We start from the raw sequence: 7,091 nt of genomic DNA on the forward strand, positions 1-7,091 counted from the left end.
TCCCTGAAGAGTCCCAAGATTGGCTGAATTCCCAACAGGGGGTTTTGGCACTGCCTTGAAGGATCACATTACTGGCTACTGCCCAGAAGAAAGGGGACACGGCCTCGGGGTTGATGGGACTGGTGGGGCCATTCTATTGTTCCCTGGCAGAGTGTCTGCCAAACAAAATGCAGAGACTCGGAGAAAGCCCAGGGACCTGGTTTCCAGCCAGAGGCTCCAGTGTGGTCGGTGCCCATAAGCCTCCTTTTGAGTGTCTACTCTCAAGGTAGGTACGTAGAATGCTAAATGTTGAGGTCTTTGTGGTTGTTATATCGGTTTCTATTGCATCCTCCTTTGAAAGGAAGTGTGTAGCTGATGAGCCCAGGGTGAAATGGGACTTCCACCAGAAGAATGGACAGTGGACTTGCAGGCCCATCTGGACTGTTGGCATGCTCCCCACCCCCACCCCCCTGCCAACCCCAACACACACACACAAAAGAACGTAGCCGAAGCTGGGAGACTCAGGCCTCCCCCCAGCTGTACAGATACTTGTTCAGTATGCTCTGCTGGAGACAATTCTATCTGGTCAGAATGAACATCCCTGGCATCTCTGTCGGAGAGAAGCAGGTGGCCCCTAGAGTTAGCTTGGAAAGCTCCATGGAGCCATGTGAACTTGGATCTTCAACTTCAGCCCTCTCTCTACCTTACCTCTCCCCACTCTCATTTGATGACACTCCATGGTGGGAGAGAAATTAGAAAGATTTATTGCAATGGTGGAAAGAGGATTAAATTCAATGATCAATAGAGAACAACATTTTGTTCTGGAGAGATTCAGTATATTGTTTTGTAGATATCCCTTAAAGGTATTTCATTGGTCTTTATGAGAGGGTGCCCTTCAGGGTGAGAAGGAGGTGTGTGTAACGGATGGGGTGGGTAGAATTAAACATATCATCAAGTGAACAGGGAGAACCAAGTGAGGGTGAACTTGGCTGCTTGGGCTGTGGATGTCAATCAAACTAATGTGTTGGGGGAAGGGGGGAGGAAGTTTGTCACCCGCTTTAATATCAGAAATTCCTTTACGTGGGTGGTAACTGGGGAACAGCTGCAGGTAGCTGAATCACAGCCCAAATCCTTGCAAAAACGCTGGTGGGACCCCTGCCAACAACTGAGCAATAGCTTTTCAAGCTGGAATGGAGCAAGTTGGACGAAGTAAGGCGAGGTGGGGGTGAGGGGTTGGGGAGGCAGGCGGGGGGGAAGCAAGTTTTTAAAAAGCTGAGTTTTGAAGCTGGTGCATATTTAATAGGATTAGAACACACGAGTTAGAGGCTGAAAATTCTCAACCTGCCTCGTTAAACAGCCAGCCTGCAGTAAGGCCGGGCTCTCAGAGTGATGGCAGAAAAGCACGGAGGGAGGGAAATAAAACACCTGGGCTTTTTCCAGGAACAGCCCAGCCTGAAGCAGAGACTCTGGAAGTTCTTTTCTCTCCTGGGCTCTCTGTGTGGCCTGGGAGCTTCCATCCTTCCCATTCTAGCCCCAGTTGGGTCCATTAACACACCCAGTTTGTCAATAATGCCTTTGGGTGCCATGTTGCTGTTTGACTTGGCCTTGGTCAGTCCTTGGGAGGAGAAGTGTGTGCTTGTGCCTCCTCATGCTGGATGAATGGGTCCGACCTTGGTCTCAAAGGTCTATTTGGATACTTGCTGATGTGTCTCTGATGCGGCTCTGAGTCTGGGGCTTTCGGATGACAGGCGGTGGGAAAGGATTAGGGTGAACTGAAACATTTTTCTTCGTAATGTTGATCCTTATTGGCTTGCCTGATCATTAGCCCATGGGCTAAAGAAGGCTGTCCTAGTCCCTGAGCACTCAGCAGGATGGCAGGTGATGCTGGGAGTGAGCTGGGCTTTCCCTGGCTTCAGGCTTTTGCACTAACGACAACATGAGTGACTTCGGATAGGACCTCTCACCTGCTGGGCCTCTTGTCTCCTTATTTTCATACAAAGGACACAGGTCATTCAAGCCTTTCTTTTTTTTGCTTTTGGTAGCTGGCCAGTTCAGGGATCCGAACCTGTGTCCTTGGTGTCATAAAGCTGTGCTCTAATATTATGACAACTTTCCATGTCATTGAAATGAGAAACAAGTCCCAGCACTGCTAAAAATATTTGGTCCAAGACACTATACAAATCACGTAATTGTTACTGATGCCACGGATGCCAATACCATGGCACCAGTTTTTGTGAGAAGAAAAGGCAATTATCGTGAGGTCAACCGGCAAGGAGACAGGAGGCAATGTTTTCAAAGCTGTCTCCCTGAACCAGTGACGGAACAGATTTTTAAAGGACTGGTAAGGATCAGGCACTGGGGATTGGCTGGCTACTGCTCAGACCATATGACTAGGCAAAGCGTGATTGGCTGGGCCTGAGTCAGGCCATATGACTCAGGCAAGGGCTGATTGGTTGATAAGTCAGGAACTGATTGGTTGGGCCTGAATCCAGGCCTTTGGTTCTATAGTAAAGGATTTTCAGATTCCCATGGAGCTGGGGGTCATCTGGAGGGCAGGGTGCATGTCTCTGCATATGCTCAGCTTACATTCTGCAAGATAACTTGTAAAACAATTTAAAATAGAGAAATAGAACTATTTTCAGCTAATTTAATCAATTTCCAACTAGTCTGATATGATTTCATAATGAGGGTCAGGAATCACAAATGCAATCCTGTTTACAAAACTGGGAACTTCCTGGGCCCTTCCCTCTCTGGTGCCCATACTGGTCTAAACCCTGTAAGCCATTTATTTGCTCTTTGCAACATCGTGGGTACTACCCTCAGCAGTTGAAAGAGATGCAACCTCTCTGAAAATAATTACTAGAAGTTGTTGAGGCTTAAATACATGAACAACCTCCCTCCTTGATTTTTCATTATATGAACTGTCCTCTTTCCAATGTTCTATATTAGAAAGAGGAGAGTTGGCTTGCTCAGAAGACCAGGAGGTGTTTCTGTGATTTTATCCCTTAAATATTGGTGGAGGCTGGAGCACAGAGATCAATAACCCAAGTTTTAGAACTGCATTGGCGTGGACTCACATTCTCACCACCAACTTATTCACGGTGCTGACTTGTGAGAGGCACAAACCTTTCTAATCACAGCTTTTTCACTCTAACATTGATTAAAAATAGAGAGGATCCCATGAAAAAACTGCACGTGACATACTTGGTAAGCAGGCACGTAATTCACATACCTGGAACAGAGCTGCAGCAGTGGTTGTTATGAATAACATCCGACATGTGAGGAGCTTTACATGTGGGTCAGGCACTGCATTTAGTATTTTACATGATTTATTCATCTGCTGTTTTCAGATGTCTCCCTTCTTGGTTCAGGCAACAGCGTCCCAAGTCTTCCTTTCCACTTGACACTTAGGCCCAGGACTTGGTTTCGAGAAAGATCTGGACCCAGCCTGGGAAAGTCCTGGAGGACCCTGTCTTTGGACAACCCAAGGGATTCTTGAGCCCCAGTGACGGGTGGAACACCAGCCCCCAGACGTGGAGGCCTCAGGATTCCAGGGAAGCACGGACCATCCCGACCGCTCTGGGAGTCCTGACTGAGCAGCATGAATCCTGCTGGCTGTGTAAACATGGGAACCAAATACGCCATATGCCGCCGATGTTTCCAGGGCCCATCAGATGGCAGCAAATAGAGCAGGTGATGCGGTTCCTGGTTCTTGTCCCCCCTACTTATTTTCATCCACTCCTTGTGCCTCAGGGTAAGACAGAATGTGAGATGCCTGGGAAGCTTTGTTATAATCCTAAATCCTGGTGGATTTGGGCCTTCCCTTACTTTGACCTTTGGGACTTTGCTGCTGTCACCTTCTCAGTGTGGTTTTCTTGGACTCCAATCAATCCACTTCCCAGCACCTCATATGCCTCCCCCTACTGAGTTTTCTTCCACAGCACTCACACTCTGACATCCCATATATTTGACTGTTCCTTTGTTGTTTAGTTTTCTGACTCCCCTCACCTGCACCAGAAAAGGAGTTCCTAAAGGGTAAGAATTTTGTCTTTTTGTGCATTACCATATCTCAGAGCCTGTAACTGAGACTATTTCTTGCATGAAAGCATGTGTATGTGTCTCTCCTGGGCTGGGCATGAAACTGGGTCTTGCTAAAATGTTTTCTGGAGTCTTAGGGATATCAAATGTTCTATTTCCAGACTTTTCTAGAAGACCTGGGCAACACCAGTCAAAACGGAGATCTTCACACTCAAGTTTCTAAGACAGAAAAAAGTTTCTTGCTCAAATGCAAGAACAGTGAACATGTGAGAGTCTAGAAAATTGGCACTGTCACCCCCAGGCTCCCTCTTCGGGGTAGCCCAATGGGTTATTTATGGAGAGAGCCAATCAGGGCTAAAGATGCAGTGACATGAGCTATTTCTAAAAATGGAGACTCCCCTGATACATCCTATCAGCCCCGAGCATCCCCTCCCACCCAACTCTTGCTCTTACCAGAGACTGGCCCTCAAGCTCCATCCTTCTTCAGTGAACAGCCCGGGGCTGCTGGATGCTCCTTGAAAGCTTTAATCCACTTTCCCTTTCACAGGAGTAAAATGTATTTTTTATATTTTATTGTATGTATATTGTTTTCAAACTATTTTTGGTGGTGAGACCTGGACATTAACCAATGGTCAGTATTCCTGGATGTGTCTCCTCCGCTCAGCATGGGCTCATCAAAGAAAACAGAACAAATCAAAGGAAACTGGTGTTGGGACAAATGAAGTCATTCAGTAAGAGATCTGGGAACTAAGGAGGAGAGGGGAGGAGAGAAAAAGGAAAAGAAAAGAAAAGAGGAGATGAGGAGGAGGGAACAAAGCTAAGGCAGGGTTTATGATGAGTTATGGGTGTTGGTTTAGCTGCAGGGGCGATACAGCCTGCGCTGCGTCTGAGGAGTCCTAACCTCCTAGCTAGTCTTCCAGCCACTCCAGAGAAATAAAAGACAAAGCCTAACATGCTTTCCAGTCCATTTTCAGCTTCCTCTCATTTTCATTCAGTGGACGTGCCCAGCAGCTCTTCATGGTGGGTGCATAACTCTGCCAATTTCTCTGTCATCTGGGTTTGGGCTTCAGTTATGTAATCAGTGTAGTGAAAAAGCAAAGGCCAAATTTTTGGTTCTTCTCTAACTTGGTTGGAAAATTTATGGCTTACTGCTCCCTCTATTTTCCTCTTTATTATATATGTATACACATGTGTATATATATGTGTGTGTGTATATATATATTTCTGAACAAATCTCAGGGGAAGGGCATTGAAAAGCAGACAGTTGCTTTTCATTTGTTTCACAAGTTTTGTTTTGCTTTGTGATAAGAAACGCTAACGTGAAAGAAGAATTTTCCAATGCTGCAAACATAGAGTGTCCACTAAGATACGGTTGTGGTGTAGTTCTTGCTCCTAGACTAAGGAAAGCTACAGACAAAGATCCAAGTGTATACTCTGCAGTCTGCAGGTTCTGTACCCAGTAACAGGGGTGATATATAAGGTAGTGTCGGGGGTGAGGAAGGGGTGGTGGGTGGGTAAGAGATGGCTTTTCAGAGTTTGCCCAACAAGCAGAGGAAGGAGGGTCATCGTAGACCTAGAAAATATCCCTCATGCAGGCATTGAAGGAGGAAAGAGCATATGGCATGTTTAGGAACCAATAGTCATTGCATGTGGCTGGCATGTGGGGTGGGTGAGGCCTGGGGACTCGGATGTGGACTTGGGAAGTGACCGGGGCTGCCATGGCCCACTGTGGTTGCCCCGCTAGCATGCTGGTCTCCTTCTGTGGGTGACTGCAAGGCATGGAAGCATTCTTAGCAGTCAAGCTTGTGTTTCAGAAAATGAGTCTCGCTGATACAGAGGATGGACTGGACGATACATGAGAGTGGAAGGAGGGAGATGCTTTGTTCATTCACTCAGCAAATATTTATAGAGCCCCTTTTGTGTGCAAGGCATCACTCCAAGTCCTGCAATACAGCAAGGTCCTCAGCAAAGGGTTGCTTTCTGGAAGGGAAAGCCAACAGTAAATATTACATATATATATATATATGTATACACACACACACAGAAAAACTTAATATCATATAAACTAAATACTAGGGTATTTCAAAAAGTTCACGGAAAAGTAAAACTGAGAGATACTATGAATCTTTCCATGAACTTTTGAAGTACTCTCATGTATGATATATATATATAACTAAATATATAATATATAAATTTATGATATATAACTATATGATGTGTACATATATCTATATGACATACGACTGTATGATTTATATATATATGTGTGTATATAACATGATTATATATTTAATATGCATATGTAACATGTATATATATATACATGAGTTATATAAATATATATGTGATGAGAGGTCTGAATAAATTCTGTTAAAAAATGAGGTGGGTAGGATACAGAGAGATGAGGAATCACATTTTAGATCCAGTGGCCAGAGAAGGGCTCTCTGGGGAGGTGGAATTAGAGCAGAGTTGGATCAGATGAAGGATTCAAGCATGCCAATATTGGGGGGAAACTATAATAATATTTTGGAGAGAATAAAGCAAGGCCCCCACTGGATGGTAATGACAGGGAGAGAGGACAGAACATTTATTGAAGAGGTGAAATTGGAAGCACTGGCAAGGGAGAGAAAGGAACGGAAGGCTCAGGGTGGGTCCTGGTTTTCTGGCTTGGTCATTTGGGTGGGTGGTGGTGTCATTAACTGGGACTGAGAACGAAGGGGAAAGAGTATTTCTAGAGAGTAAAGTAATGAATGTGTTGTCTTCCAGTGGTTGGTGGCATATTCTGGGAGTCTTTTTCATTTTTCTGGGCATTGTTCCAGATCTTGGGAAAATTTTATATAATATCCATTCTCTTTTAAGAAAAGAATGGAAGATCTCAACTCCAAACACCAAGGGTTTAGAACCGGGTCTAAAATTGTACTTGGCTTGTACTCTACTTTTCTCTTTCCTTTTTTTTTTTTTTTTTTTTTTTTTTTTTTTTTTTCCGTGTCCGGCAACGGATCGCAACCCTCAGTGTTGCCCCCGTACCGGACCGGAGACCGGCAACGGGATTGCAACCCTCGGCGTTGCTCCCG

The sequence above is a fragment of the Galeopterus variegatus genome, unplaced genomic scaffold (genome assembly GCF_000696425.1).
Source record: "Galeopterus variegatus unplaced genomic scaffold, G_variegatus-3.0.2 Scaffold5882, whole genome shotgun sequence".
NCBI classification, from domain to species: Eukaryota; Metazoa; Chordata; class Mammalia; order Dermoptera; family Cynocephalidae; genus Galeopterus; species Galeopterus variegatus.